At 28.6% G+C, this 16,771-nt stretch overlaps 1 long non-coding RNA gene across 1 annotated transcript; it reads right to left on the bottom strand.

Moving 5' to 3' along the window:
• Nucleotides 1–1,364: 1,364 nt before the first annotated feature.
• Nucleotides 1,365–8,413, bottom strand: LOC129988552 (uncharacterized). The gene is made up of 3 exons (XR_008785654.1): nucleotides 8,189–8,413; nucleotides 7,289–7,341; nucleotides 1,365–3,905 (listed from the first exon to the last, which is right to left on the bottom strand). It is a non-coding gene; the product is annotated as an uncharacterized LOC129988552 (long non-coding RNA).
• Between the last annotated feature and the right edge of the window lie 8,358 nt (nucleotides 8,414–16,771).

The following is a 16,771-nucleotide window of genomic DNA, read 5'->3' as shown; positions in this document are numbered from 1 at the left end:
TATACCAAATATACGAGTAAAATGCTTAAAACTAAAAATTAGATGAAACTTAAGTAAAATTCTCTGAATGTCAGTAAAAAGAATATATTATATTCGTAATGCAATTTGATAAATGGTAATTCCTCTAAATCATTTATTAAACAAATTTTTCTATTACTTAAAAAAAATTATAAAATCATATTGCGGAATTTTTTATTTATTTGTGAATTTATGCGGAATTTATTTTTGAACAAATTCTATTTTTTGCAAATATTGCAGATTAAAAGAGAAGTTCTTAGTCTTCAGAGCGAAAACCAAATTCTGAGTTGAAAAACCGCATGGCAATTGCCCTGCGTTGACAGATTTATTACTTGATTAATCGGTCAGTACTATTCAAAATCCCCGGTGTTTAGGGGGACGTGATAGTCGAGAAGCGGGAAAGTTTACACCCTGCTGTTAATGGTCGGGGGAAAGTAAAAACATACCAGGCCGGTTTACGAACGTTCTGCCAATTTCTTTTCTAGTAAATTGTGTTCATCCATTATTTTGACTGCCGCCGTTTTAAGAACATTCTTAAGCTAGACAGCCGGCGCTCGATGGGTTAAGCTTTAGTCGTAACGTCGTCATTTTTTCTACCTTTTTAGATTATTAGTTCATTTACAATATAAGCATATTTTTCCTCTTAAAAATCGCTTTTTTTTTTGCCATAATAAACCGAAACTAAGGCTTTCCGTAATAAAAAGAGAAGTGCGCAAAATTTATCTGAAAACTACGCAAAATACAACAGAGCTGACGGTAAAACTCAAAAAGTCAAGTTACGGTTACAAAATAATAATAACAACAACAACAACAAAATAATAATTCGATGAGTTATTAGAAACGTGAATGATTCTATCAAGTGGACACCCCACCACTATTTATTTACAATACTCTTATCCCACTTACCTGAAATAGTTTATGAGTAAAATACCAAAGGCTGAATATGGGCAAATTGAAGATCAGGATACGAAAACTATATTTATTTTAAAAGTAATAAACACAGAGAGTCATCTAGTGTCGTTTAAAAATTGTTCCAGTGTAAAATGCACATATGCATCACCGTCCCATGACTTCGATTTTCAGAAATGCACAAGTAGTACGCTCAGGTGTGAACGGCGTTCGCTGATGATGCATATATGACACGCCCGTCGCTAAATGGTTACATTTGCAATAAAGCAATTAGTTAAATATTACTTTCAGTATAATTTTTTTAATTAGAAATTTGATTTACAACCGCAGTAATTATGAATGAAAAACAATCAAATAATAATGCAAATACAAATGCAAGATACCATATTAGAAAACACATAGGAATAGAACTAAGATTTATATATTCAAGGGTTTTCATTTACAAATACTTTTGTCAGAATTAGTACAGTAATTTCTCCAGTAGTTAGCATAAACTACTGGAGAAACGTAACTCCAGTAGTTTATGCTAATTAATCGCATGTTTTCAAATTAATAAATTCATAAAAAATATCTGAAGAAAAATGTGAAACATTATTCAGAAAATATCTCGAAAAATTTCCCTTTTATAGTACTGTGTCCGTGAAGCAAGGGGAAACAGAAAGATACGGCTACTTATACTGACGTCACAGCCCAATGCTGAGGCTGTTGGTAGATATTAATTTAATTCAAATATGACAAATATTTTTTACGTGCTAACTGATACCCATCTAAGAACAATTTTTCAAACAAAGGTACAAGAAGAAGGGATGGTAGTATGTTCTTCGCATAATGTAAAGAATATTTTCTGGTAATTGACAAGTCTGGATAGTAATAAAAATCAAATAAACTTTGAAGGAAAACAAAATCTTAAGATTTAATGCATTTAAAGTTTTAAATGCTAATAAATAAGCATAACTTACACTCAATAATTTGCAATAACTTGGCTTGCAATAACTTTGGTTTCTATGTCTAATTGACATAGAAACCAAATAAAGATATCACTGAAAACACAAACGTGCCTATTTTTTGAAACACCAAATAAATAAATAAAATAAAATTACAAATTTTCATCCAATTTCCTGTTTTAATCTAGTTGGATACCTTAAATGAGACATGGCTGCAACAATTCAGCATCAAATTAAAGAGTTACATACTCCTCAAATTACATACATTACAAGAAACGGTTCGTTATATACAATATATATACGCTTTAATATATACAATATACACAAAGTGGTTTTTTTTTTAATTGGTATGGCTACGAAAATGTCTATTCAGACAATGGAATAGAATTTAGTACAACGGAAAGGTACACAAACATTCATTGATTAAAAATGAGGTAACGATCCAAAGATTAGAGATGGTCATAATGATATGCAACAATCTGTTAAAATACAAAAGTTAAAAGTACATTTAAAAATCGATTTTTGAATGTAATATTGAGATTGAAATTTGTAAACCTTCGCTACAATAATACAAGCGTTATAATAAGATTTTTAAGCAAAGTTTTATACAAATTATATTTGTATGAAATCATCATCTCATCTGTACAAGTTGATAATCTTCAATTAATTGCTTTTATAAAAGAGATTTCAATATATACAATACATACAAAATGTTTTTTTAATTGGTATGACTAAGAAAATGTCTACTCAGATCATTTTCTAGTAAATGATTTACCACAAGTTTCACAACTAAAAGGTTTCCGCTTTGTGTGAGCCATAAAATGTTGTTTTAAAGTAGAATTCTGAAAAAAAAATTTTACCACATACATTACATGAATAGGGTTTTTCATCTGCGTGAATTCGACAATGTTGATTTAAATTACGTTTGTGTGAAAGTCGTTTATTACATACATTACAATAAACGGTTCAATATATACAATGTATATAGGTTTAATATATATAATATACACAAAGTGTTTTTATTAATTGGTATGGCTACGAAAATGTCTATTCAGGCCGCTATTTCTTGTAAATGATTTACCACAAGTTTCACAACTAAAAGGTTTTTGCTTTGTATGAGCCATAAAATGTTGTTTTAAAGTAGAATTCTGACTAAAATTTTTACCACATACATTACAAGAATAAGGTTTTTCATTTGTATGAATTCGACAATGTTGATTTAAATTACTTTTATGAGAAAATTCTTTATTGCATACATTACAAGAAAACGGTTTTTCTTTTGTATGAGTTCGAGAATGGTAAATTAAACTACTACTGTTAGGAAATTCTTTACCACATTCGTCACAAGAACAGGAGCTTTTATCTGTATGGGAAAGAAAATGTTTATTTAAACCACTTCTTTGGGAAAACTTTTTATTGCATACATCACATGAATATGGTTTTTCATTTGTATGGTGAAGATAATGTCTATTTAAATGACCTTTGTCTGAAAATTGTTTCTTGCATATAATGCAGCAATAAGGTTTTTCATTTGTATGAATACGAATATGCCTCTTTAAAAGTCCATTCTGATTAAACCGTTTGCTGCATACCTCGCAAGAGTAGGGTTTTTCATTTGTATGAGTTAGATAATGTTGAGTTAAATTATTTTTATGAGAAAATTGCCTCTCGCATACATCACAAGAAAAAGGTTTTTCTTTTGTATGAGTTCGATAATGACCAGTTAGATTATGTTTTTTAGAAAATTTTTTACCACATACATCACATATGAATATTTTCTCATTCGAGCAAATCTGACTTTGGAAATTTGTTTTAGTGCCAACATCTTTATTACATGGATTACTCAGTAAATGTGTTTCATTTATCTTGATAGAAGTCTCTGTCATCTCTGCTCAGACTCCTTTTGCTCTAAATAAATTGAACTGAACTTGTATGACTAATGAATGGGTTATTCTTCATAACTCATATAATGTAGTGATCTATTTAGAAGACAACTTTGGAACTTTGTTGCATTTGATTATCATCAGAAGTCACCTGGAAAATAAAATACATTTTTTTTCTTTCAGCATAGGTTTACATCTTGATACATTTATCATAGTTATATTAGTGCCCAGACTGAAATTTAATGGAGAATGAGGTTTCCTGTTTTATATCTTTGAAATGAAGCAAGTTTTCAAAATAATAGAACATATACAATACTATTTAAATTCAATTAATCAGAAGCATTTTTTATATAAACGGTCATGAATTTGAAAAATCAGAAAAATTATTCTTTAACTTATTTATATATTTCAAAATAATGATGTTTCTTACAATGTTTGGTAAAAATGGCTTATCTTAAAATCGGATATAAGATAGGCTTAGAACAAAGATGAACTTCATAAAATAATAAATTGTGCCAAATATAAATATTGAGAAGTAAAATAAACATAATTAATTGGACAATAGAATGTATAAGTTTATTCCAAAAGTGTCTGAAATATAAAAAATAATGCAGAGTTATTATATTAAAGAATATTCATCATTCTCAAGAATGATAAAATGTGATTTTAAAAAAACCCTGAATTCTACAGAAATTAGTCGTGTCAGCAATATGATTTAGAAATATGTTTTAATTGATCAGTAACAATCTTAGAAAAATTGCCAATTTCAATAGTAAATTCTGCTGCATAATGGTGCTTCTTTATTCAGAAACTATAATATTTTCTAAAAGTTTGGAGAACATCTCTGATAAAAGCAATTTTTACATCATCTCCAAATTTGAATATGATCCTTTTTATAATTTTTTATACATATATCTGGAACTTCATTTTCTTATTCTGTATGTAAATTGCAGTGTATGAAACAAAATCTTTCTTAATAAGTTTTTAATAATGCAAGAAAATCATGCGATTAAATAATCAATGATATCGAGAAAAAATTTTAATTTCATTTTAATAAAGAAAAATATTGTTGAAAATTATACAAAAAATCTTTTTTAAAGGTATCTAAATTCAGAAAAAAACTGCATAATAATTAAATTTGCGTTATTAAAAAGGCAATTTTTTAAATTTTAAAATGGTATAAAAATTATTTGTGCACAATAATACTATTGGAAGTTATGATGGAAAAATATTAAAATCCACTTCATTTTTATTTAATAAAAAAATCATTTCAAATATTGCCATTTTTATATTAGTAGCCAATTTCAATGATATGATTACTAATCCTGTATTGTTTACTAATAATAATTTCTAAATGGTCAAAGATAGAATCATCTGAAATATCCTCAAAAAGAATTATTCTACCTTTTAAACTTTTAATAGTTTCTTGATAGTTTGTAACAAACGCCATCTCTTTAATAATATCCATACACCCATCCATATAATATAAAAAGACAGAATAATATAAATTGATCATAAATATCAGAAAAGCATACAGAATGGAACATATAAATACATATACATTCAAATATAAAATACAAAATATCACAATATTAAAAAATATTATATTTACAATATTAAATATTTTTCATTTAGTTAATTTTATAATTTTTCTAATTATTTCATTTAATGCTAATTTTTTACACTACAGAATCCCCCCCCCCATGATTTCCACAAAATTTTAAAATTTTATTGTTAATCAAAGCTACAATAGCTTTTTAACAATTACAGAAATTTATTTAACATTTTTATAAGAATGTTTATAGGTTAAAGTTACTTAGATAATTATGAACAGATAGTAGCTACATTTTGATAAACTCATCTATAAAAATGCTTTGTTCTGAAAAAAGAAAAAATGACTATCGTCCATAGAATCCTTGTTTTCAACACAGTCTCCCCCTTTCCCATTCAATGTTTTACAGAAAAAAAATGGACTGAAATGGAGAAAATTATGTGCGAAAATTTTTTAAAACTTCATATTTTAAGAAAATTTTTTAATACAGAATGATATTTCGTCAAAATATTTTTATCAATATTACAATTTAATATTTTTCTAATATTCCTACTCAAAACCAGGGGAAGGTTAAGATTTAATATATTTTTTCCCTTTAAAAACAATACATTTGGCAGAGAAAGTATATTTAAACCACAGAAAATGCTTGATATTAACACAGTAAAATTTAGAAAGCTGAAAAAACTGTGCATTATATATATATATATATCATGGCAAAATTACAGCACAATTTCTAATCAATAATTTGTATTTTTTAATAAGTGACAAATGTTTATTATCATAAAAAGTTGCAAGATAATTTTGTTTAGTTTCGTTTGTTAAAATAGTAAATTATATGTTTCATAAACTTTGTAATAAAAATATTAAAATGCCATAAAAGTAACAACAAAACTTGAAAGACTGAACTTATATTCTTTGACAATATTTATCTTTTGCCCTTTATAACTACCAAATGAACTCTTGCATTTGGCAGGTAAACAACCAAATTCTAAAACAAGAAGTGAACAGAACTATTAAATAGATAAAAGAGTAACTGATTTAACAATATCTAATTACTAAGTAACTAATTGCTATTTAGATATCCTGGAACATTTAAAAAATTATCTTTATAGATATCAGAAATTTTTCACAGAATATTCATTTCAACATTTCAGAATGGGAAACATTTCATTGGTGTTCTGAATATTCTAGAACAATGAATTAAATCTATTAATTTAAAGCAAATTAATTCATTAAAGCAATTTAAATAATATAAAAACATTGAATTTCACAATTATTAATATAAAAGATTGAATTTCACAAAATGCTTTACAAATTAAACAAAACCAGAAGTGACAGTGAAATTTCATTTATTATAAATAAAAATCTGTTTTTCTAACTATTGACATTATTAAATAAAGTAAAGTTTGGACTGAATTTTCTGATTATTAGTATTTGAAAACTTTTGGCTACTACATAACAAATATATGAAAGATGAAAGTATTTTGTGAAAAATTTATACATAAATTCTTTATTTACATAAAATAGAATTAATATTATATAATTTTGTATCACATTTTCAATATTTTGATGATGATCTGTCTATATTTTCCTAGTTATCTGAATAATTTGTATACGTTTGAAATAAAACAGCTGAATAAGATGATGTGAAAATAAAGCACCCAACTATTTTAACTTTTTAGTGACTTCAAAAACTGAACCTATCAACACAAGATCTTATATAGCATCTATATATATTATTCAATATTTTGAATACCAAATAATATTGTGACAATGTTATTGAACATTTTGTGCTAGTAAAGAATCATTAAAAAAATCTTAAAATCCTTTATTATTCCACTATTATATAAATATTTTATTCAAAAAGAATTTAGAAACATTGATTTCAATACAAAAATACAATAAAAAAAGAAATAATAAATGGTAAAATAAAATTTTCTTCACATTACTTAACTATGTTCACATTAAATAAACCAACTTACTTTTTCCCATTTAGTCCAATGTTGTATAGAAACTTAAAACAGATATCCTTCTCCTAAAAAGGGGCAAAAATTATTAAAATGCATGGCAGGAAAACTGATTTAAAAACTAATTCAATTTGCTTCCATTTATGTAATTTTGTTTATACCAGCAAATATTTTGATTGTATTACAACTACACAATTGTTTTTCTTCTACTGTATTTTAAATCTGCTTATTAATTTAATAACATTGACAGTTTAATTTCATTTTCTTTTTGTTTATCAAAACAAAATTTCATAAATGGGGGGCATTGCATCACTATATAATAAATATACAAAAACTAGAATAACTCCTTTGATATTTTAATGAGCATATAACTAAATGTTTATTAATAATAACGATACACATTAAAAAATATATATATTTAAAAACATTCAATCACGAACAATAAAAAGTAGAATTTGCAAAGAGCAAGAAAACTTTATCTTTTAGACATGTCATTTGAAAAGAGAATTATTTAGGAGTGTTCTTTATCAAATAATAAAATGTGTTGGTTATTACAATATCTGTACCATATTTTAAAAGACTAAAACATCTCAAAGTTTTGGTATGTTAGAATCAATGGTCTTTCACTGCACTTAAAGATACTCAGATACTTTAAACAGTGAAAAAGGATTAAAATACTGTTAATTTAAAAATGTAACATCGATTTTTCATTTTATGCACATGTCAAAGTAAGAAATATTTATTAAAGACTGCTTTCAATTTTACGGACAAATAAAATGATTAAAGAAAAAAAAAAAAAAAAAAAAAAACTAAAATATAAGCAGGACAATATGTTGTACTGTATAAGTCTCTGACTTCATGAAATTAATTTTTTTAAAAATAATGATGACTAAATTCCAATGTATATTATTTTACCTGAAGAAGTATTAGACACAACGGACGGTAATTGCATCTCTAGTTTGAGAGCATGCTGCATGATTCTTGAATGTAAACCGAGTGGACTGGTATCCCTTCCAGTTTTTTGCATCCAATTTCTGCTGCTATTTACGGCGCCTAGTCGACAACCGAAAACACGGTTTAGTTTGTTTTGATTCAAAACATCAGAACCGATATACAACATTTGTACTTGTGAATTTAGAGAAATTCGAACCGTTCACATTCTTGAGTCTCGGCTCCATATCTCCAGATTAGAATCCGAAACTTTTATCAAGTTTTTAAAAAAATTATTCTTACATTCAGCTGCCAAAATGTTTTTAATTAAGTGTAATTATTTTTCATTAATTGTAAATTGATTTGTTGGCAAACTTTATATTTTCTACATCTTAAACTAAAAATGAATGTTTTATTAGTTCTTTAACTAATTTTTGTTATACTTGATATCATTTTCTAATGTATAAGATTATCTTCTACTTAAATAATAATAATAAAAAAAAAAAACTAGATGCACTTTTTCTAGATCAAGTGTATTTCTAAGAGGGACTTTACTTTTATTGTCAAGCCAGCTTGATCTAATTAATTCACCTCGAAAGTTCATCGAGCTAACCCTAATATTGCAAGACATTGTACGATATCTCCACGATATTCTGAATGCTGGCCAATATCGTGACGATATCGTAACATTGTTGGCCATTTTGTGCTAATTGGGAATATTTTAGGATTTCTAACAGTCGTCGCTTGTAGTGACTATTTTGGGTCCAAATCGAAGTAATCACTACATCCGAATGGCCAGTACATCCAAAATGCCTTAAAATGTCATACAAGTATGCATGATTACAAGGACGCCAGAAAAAAATATCACGCGGCATCCTTGGTATTATTCAATCATTTCTATTAGAAAATTCGACTTAGTATACAGAACTGAAAAAAAAATCTTATGTATTTATTTTTGACAGTTTTTTAAAAAAATTATCGGGATTAAAATATTTTTTAAAGTTATCAAGCATTCATTGGCTAAACCGTTTTTATGAGTGATGCAAATGAAAAGAGTTAGCACGATATTGGAATGATCTTAGTCTTCAGATGAAGCAATGATCCACTCATACTATATCCGTTCCTTTCTCTCACTTTGTGAAATCACTTTGTAGGGGATAGTTATGAGCGTGGATATAACCTGGGACCTTATGGTTCGCAGTCCAGTAACATGACCACAATACAAAAGCAATTGCTCATGTAGCTAGCTGTTAACTGGCTTATAAGCATTCACCACAGACTCTCTCTCCAGTAAGTCGGAGGTGAGACGAACGATATGGCTGTTGAGTGGTGATGTATTAGCTGTTGAATATAATGCGCCTGTACCCATTTGAGTAGCGCCAAGCGTTATGGTGGGGGGGGGTGAGTGGTTGTTGATGCTGTTGCTGCGTCAAATGAGTCTGACAACTTTGGGTTGCTACGGGTAAATGGCGCCACAACAGCTGTACGAAGGTTGAAGGTTCATTGTCCGAGGTCACCAATGTGGCGAATTGTGATGCGCGGGGATAGAACGTGGGACCTAATCGTTCGCAGCCGATTAACATGACCACGATACAAAAGCAATTGCTCAGGTAGCGTAGCTGTTAACTGGCTTATAAGCTTTCACCGCAACTTCTTCAACGAGTGTTTTATATCCATATCGCTTTCGATTATGCGCCAAATTACCAATCTTTTGGACTACAGATTCAATGCTATTCCAATATTTTAGCAATGAATTAAGCAGTTGGAAAATTTTCAACATACTAGCAGTCTACTGCTGACTTAATCTATGAAGCTGATGATTTTCTTTTAGGATATTGCATCTCTTTTTCATGTTCATCACACGATGTTTGTTCATTGTTAAATTGAATAGTGTTGTGTGGCAGCAGCCGTTAGTTCACTGAATGCAAAGAATCAGAATTTTACAGATGATTGATTTAGAGGGCTGTTCGATAAAAGTAACGATTTAGATAAAATCAGTTTCTTTCTTTTAATTCGCCACTACCAGAAGCCTTAGACTTTCTCCTCCGGCGACCAACATTAATCACTACAAGCGAATTGTTGATAACTTGCAGTAACATGAAAGACAAAGAATTTATCACACCAGCTTAGTTTAAGATCACTCAAAATTAAGATCATAGAGGCTGTGATAAGTGAGAGAGCTGAAATATTGAACAATATTTAAGGAAAATTGAAACACATCTTGACATTCTTTGAGCTCTAGGGGCAATCAACTTAAAAACTTAATGACGTAAATGGTTGTATTACAAACTTTATATATTTCTTTGCAAAGTACTACATGCCATATTACAAATAGATTTTTTACAATATTTTTTTGCAATCAGATAAAGACTTCGTGATCTATAATTTCATGATCAGTACATTACAAATATTTTCATTTGTCAGTAACTGTGACATTATATACTTAAAATAAAATAACGTTACAAGTTGTAAACAAGTTAATCCCAATTAGTACAAAATGTCCCACAACTTTGTTACAATAGCTTCACGATACTGACCAGCATTAAAAAAAATCGAAAATGAGGTGATATTATACACTATTTTGTGCTAATAGTGAACTTTTACCGAAAACCTTAATATTATCATATAAATTTTAATGACCATCAGCATTTTTTTTTTGTTTTTTATAATCGAGATGTCATCAAAACTTAAGATTACATCTTTCATGAAATCAATCTAAAGAGATAATTCCCCCTCTAAAAGTTCGTCTTTATTTCATAAAAATTTATCTTTAACTAGCCTATAGAACATAGCTCAGCAGAACGAGAGGAAAAGTGAAGCACGTGTCCCCTCTTACGGTCGCCCAACAGCAATACAAAAAAGATGAGGTGAAGCTATAAACGTGGAATAGAAGAATTTGCAAAGAAGACGAGATTGAAGATACAATTCTAACTAAAAAAGGATGATTTTATTGTGGAGAAGCAAGATTGATTACTCACGATCATTCTATGCCAAACAAATGGCAGGATGGCAATTTTCACTTTCTATACTTCAGCCCATCCAATTACTTGAAACACTTGCAGCCATGCTGTGATTGCTTCACTCCAACCCTATCAATGAACGTCTTGCTGTAGCATACTGCCCTGTCCGTCCTATCAGCATCGATCGGAGTTTGACTTTCATTTCTGCTAGAATGTTCCCTATTAGCACAAGATATTGTGTGATATCTCTACGGTGTTGTTCGACATTCTAAACAGTGGCCAATATCATGAAGATATCGTGACAATGTTGCTGGATATTTTGTGCTAATACAGTTGTTTCTTAGCGTTGTTAATAGGTTAAAATTATGAAATGAACTCTCATCTTTCACTATATACTTTCAAATATATGAAATATTAAGTATGTCCTTATAAGCATAAGAATATCCTATTGCAAAGAATTTTATGCATTATAAGACTAAGTTTCAACATATAGAAAAGATTATCTTTCCTTTTATGTTGTCATATCTGTTGAACGAAAACATTTCTTAAATAGAGTAATCCTTACAAATATAAACTCCATGGATTGAAAATCTCTATATATCTTACTTGGATTATTTAGAAATTTTGGAATTTCAATAAAAGAAAAGTTACTTTAAATCAAAAAAAAATTCTCTCTGTAAAAAGAAATATATATACCTTCACCAGTCTAAAAGCGGCCATTAACTTCATTAATAATATAAAGAAGAACGTTTTCAGCTGCATACGAAATTCTGATTAGAAAGTCCAATACGAAAAGCAATAAATACTTGCTATAAATACCTTATTCGTACATTATTCTTAAATTCTATTCCATGAATACCTTTTCTAACTTAGAGAGACTATTATTTTTAAAATGAAATTTATTTTTTAATTCTTAATATTATCTTTAAAATATACTTTATGTATGAAAGATGAATTTATCTTAATAAACGATGTAGAAAGCGGGATAAAAAAAAGATTTCCGTAGAAAAGTATGAAACTTAGTCAAATATGGTCAGTGATAAAGCAGCATGGAAGAAATGCAGATACCTAGTGGCATAAATGCACTAACAGAAACCAAAATTAGGGCATTTATGCCACTTTTTAAAGTAAAATATCAAGAAGAAATGAAAATATATTCCTATTCTCCACAATTAGACCTTTACTTAAGTATCCAGAAGAATATGAGAAACACTTTTATAGCATCTAGAAATTTTGAATATTCTAGAGTAAAGTTAAACGGGTATAATTCATTATCAGTAATTTTCATTAAAACTATTTTGTGTTACCTTTGTAAGTCTATGATTTGATTTTAACTACCTTTACCTATTAAACTCAGAGTTGCAATAAGAAAATATTTTCATAACCCTGTTCCCTAGATACAGCTAGGAAGCTATTTTCAGTACTGAGATAGAGGTGGTTATCGAAACAATGGAAACACCTGTGAATAAAATTGACATTTTTGAATGCATTTCGTCAGCATTAAAATATATTATAACAGCTACCAGTTTTTTTAGAAATAGCAGTGTATATATTCTGGTAGTATGTGCTAGCTTTATTGAAGTTCTGCAATTCTTCAGTATTTTTCAAAAGCATAAAATGTCGGACCTCACATATTTTCAAAGAGGCAAAACTGTAGGAGCCAAGACAAGCTTGGTAAAGCAAAATAGTGGGCGGAAAAAGAAGTTCAGTGAAAGAGACCGACGGGTATTGAAGCAGATTGTAATGTTAAAAAGTGAACAACTGCTGCAAAAGAGACCGCAGAGCTTAATCCTCAACTGGATTCTCCAGTATCAATGATTACAATTAGAAGGCACCTTCATAAATAGGGCATTTATGACAGCGCAGCAATTCCTAAGCCACTTGTCACAGATGTTAATGGTAAACGTCGTCTACAGTGGTGTCGCACTCACAAAATCTGGTCGATTGACAAGTGGAAGAAAGTAATATGGTCTGACGAATCGTGTTTTACACTTTTCCCTAAAACAGGGCGGGCGCACGTTTGGACGACACCTGCACAAGCGTATGATCGTGATTATCTCCCTCCAACTGTCAAGCATGGAGGTGGATCTGTCATGATATGGGCAGTCATGCCATTGTTTTCTGCTTTACTAATCGTAACCTTGAAAGGAAGGATCAATGGAGAGGAGTATAGAGGACTTTTAAATGATCAGGTCCATCCTATGATGCAAACTTTGTTTCCCGGAAGAGGTGGGATTTTCCAAGATAATAATGCACCTATCCATGCAGCGAGATTTGTCCAATCATGGTTTGATGAACACGAGGATGAAGTTAAACATCTGCTTGGTCCGCACAATCACCTGACCTCAATATAATTGAACCATTATGGTCTATTTTAGAACATTCAATCGATATCCTCCACTGCATCTTTCCCAGAACTTTCACAATATCTCCTAGAAGAAAGGTACAATATTCCTCTAAGCACTATTCAACACTTGTATGGATCGATTCCTAGGTGAATCCAAGCTGTATTACATGCCAAAGGTGGTCCTACAACTTATTAATAGAGGATTCTTTATAAATCTAAGGTGTTTGCATTATTTTGATAACCACCTGTAGATTTTTAATTCATTGCAAATTAAGTGAAATAGGAGGAAAAAATTATGGCATATGGAAATATAATAGATATGCTTAATTTATTATTGTACAGAAGATCATTTTTTTGGATTTAGAAAGGTAAATGACTCTTTATCATTTTCAATTATCCTTAAAAATATCGTCTTTGGGTATCCTAGCATTATTACTAAAAATGCCCATATTTTGCAGAAAAGCACTAACTCAACATTTTAGTTGGTTAATATAAACAAAATTCCACGATGTTGAGTTATCCAAAAGTAATTTAAAAATCCCATTTAATTAATGATAATTATATAACTTTAAGTTATATATCTTAAAAACAAATAATTCAAAATGTAATTTCGACTTTTCTAAATTAGATTAAAAAATTATGTTCTGAATTTATGTTTTTTTCTTTAATTAAATTACTAGGTTAGAATGAAATTATATAACTTTGTGGCCATTTATGAAAAATTAATCAATATAAAAAGCTTTAAGTAAATTTTTCTGATTTTTGAATGAATAATATTGCGTAGGGATACAAGATCAAATTTTCAACACATGACACATTATGTAACAAACAGCCCAAGAAAATCGTAAATTCTAAGATGTGATTAATAAATAAATATCTGCATTGTTAAAAATCTTGCTTTTAATAACAGTTACCAATATCAAATATTAAGTCTTAATATTGGGAAAAAATCTAATGAAATTTAGAAACGCGATTTTTTCAATAAAATAATAAAAAGTAATAAAATAAAGCAATAAAAAATACAAATTAAATGTGAAAAATCACAAAGTATATAAAAGACGTCTTTATTGCAAAAAGTAAATGATTTATAACTGCAATCCGATTAAAATAGATCATATCTTGATGCTGAATGTTTTGCATAAAATATAAAAAATATACAAAAAAGCTTACATATTTTATGTAGTTATCACAAAAAAAAAAAAACCCTCATTTTTATTTACGTGATAAAATGTTAAAAGTAAGACCTTACAGATTTCTATGAATCTCTAAAGTCTGCTTTTTTCAATTAAGACTACAAATTCTGCTGCAACTGTTTTGAAACTTTTGTGTTAATGCACCATCTCAGGAAAACACAAAGCATAGTCTTGTTTTATAAATTTTAATCACTCGTATTTCATATATAAATTTACAAAACTTATCCGATTCAAAAAGGATTTAACATTAAATACAATTTAATAGAAAGGAATATATTTTAAATACATTTTGTAATTCATACATACAATAAATGGTAATACTTTAGCAAAACAGAAAACATAACACATAAAATAATTTCTTCAAAACGTATACCTAACGTGAATATATCAATCTTAAGCCTTCATACGTGTTAGATTCTATATATATAAAAAAAAGGCAAATTTAAAGGCATGAGAAATTACAAATAAAATGTTTTGAGGGCATGTATGTGTGTGCATTATATATATATATGCGTAATATATATATTAATATTCTTAACAATAAAAATCTAGCTTCTCATGAAATGAAATTATTAAGTAATAAATATTCATTTAGACATTTCACAGAAAACAAAAATAAAAAATAAATTAAAATACTGTGTCACATCAAATCAGTAAGAATATATATTCAGTTTTCCTTAAATACAATCTAAACGTTTTTTGAAGCATTTTGATTAATAATGGCACATCTCAATTTCTTTCTCGTATTATCTCTTAATTAAAATCCTCAAATCCGTGCATTAAATTCTTTATTGTGAAATTGGCAAACTTTTGCGCACATATCAGGTACTTTTTTTCTTTCTCTGTTTAAATTTAATGCATTTTCATAAATGCATCTTCCGAAAATTTTGAAATGAAAATGCTGTAATACTATAAACAGGTCACAGTTGCATAATATTCATTTAGTAAAAATATTGTATTACATGAAGTGAAATGAGTTAATAGTAGTAGAATTAAGCAAGATGCCCTGTATCTTAAGCAGCTTGTCCCTCAAAACAAAGAATAAGATTTAATCAATTTTTAAATTATTTCATTTTAAATATTAAAACGGTTCGTTCAAATCATTCAATCATTTCTTTCAATCAATCATTCATTGAACGGTTTCAATCATTCATTTCATCACGAGTTAAAAAATAAATATATCATTGAATATTATTTCTTTTTAGCATGCATCAGATAATTTGTTGAAAAATACTTTTCTCGGAAACTTTTCACTAAACATCAAAGGTGTATATAGTTTATTCATTTTTTTTTCATGAAATATCCGTAAGTGGTATTTTAAAGCTCCTACATATACAAATGTTTTATCATAAAAGTCATGCACATGGTTTCTCTTTCGCATGCGTCCTGCAATGTGTTTTTAAATTCGATTTCCGATAAAATGCTTTATTACATACGTCATATTTAAAAGATTTTTCTTTAGTGTGCATTATAAAATGTGTTCGTAAATTTTCCGGCTGAGAAAAAGCTTTACCGCATGTACTGCAAGAATACGATTTCTCTTTTGTGTCTGCGTAAATGTGCTTTTAAATTTGATTTATGAGTAAATGCTTGATCACTCTTATTGCATGTAAATATTTTCTCTTTCATATGTGTACGTAAATGCGTTTTTAAAGTTGATTTCTGAGTAAATGTATCATCACACGCATTACAAATATTCATAATAAAATGGAAATTTATTACGAATTCACTTCAGAATTTGGAAATGAAATCTTTTTTCCGAATGAATTCCCACTAGAATCTGGAAATCTTTTTTTCCGAATGAATTCCCACTAGAATCTGGAAATCTTTTTTTCCGAATGAATTCCCACTAGAATCTGGAAATCTTTTTTCCGAATGAATTCCCTTTAGAATCTGGAAATCTTTTTTCCGAATGAATTCCCTTTAGAATCTGGAAATCTTTTTTCCGAATGAATTCCCACTAGAATCTGGAAATCTTTTTTCCGAATGAATTCCCACTAGAATCTGGAAATCTTTTTTCCGAATGAATTCCCACTAGAATCTGGAAATCTTTTTTCCGAATGAATTC

This window comes from Argiope bruennichi, chromosome 10 (genome assembly GCF_947563725.1).
Source record: "Argiope bruennichi chromosome 10, qqArgBrue1.1, whole genome shotgun sequence".
NCBI lineage: Eukaryota > Metazoa > Arthropoda > Arachnida > Araneae > Araneidae > Argiope > Argiope bruennichi.
The sequence above is the reverse complement of the archived record's forward strand: the minus strand, read 5'-3'. Positions and strand labels throughout refer to the sequence as shown.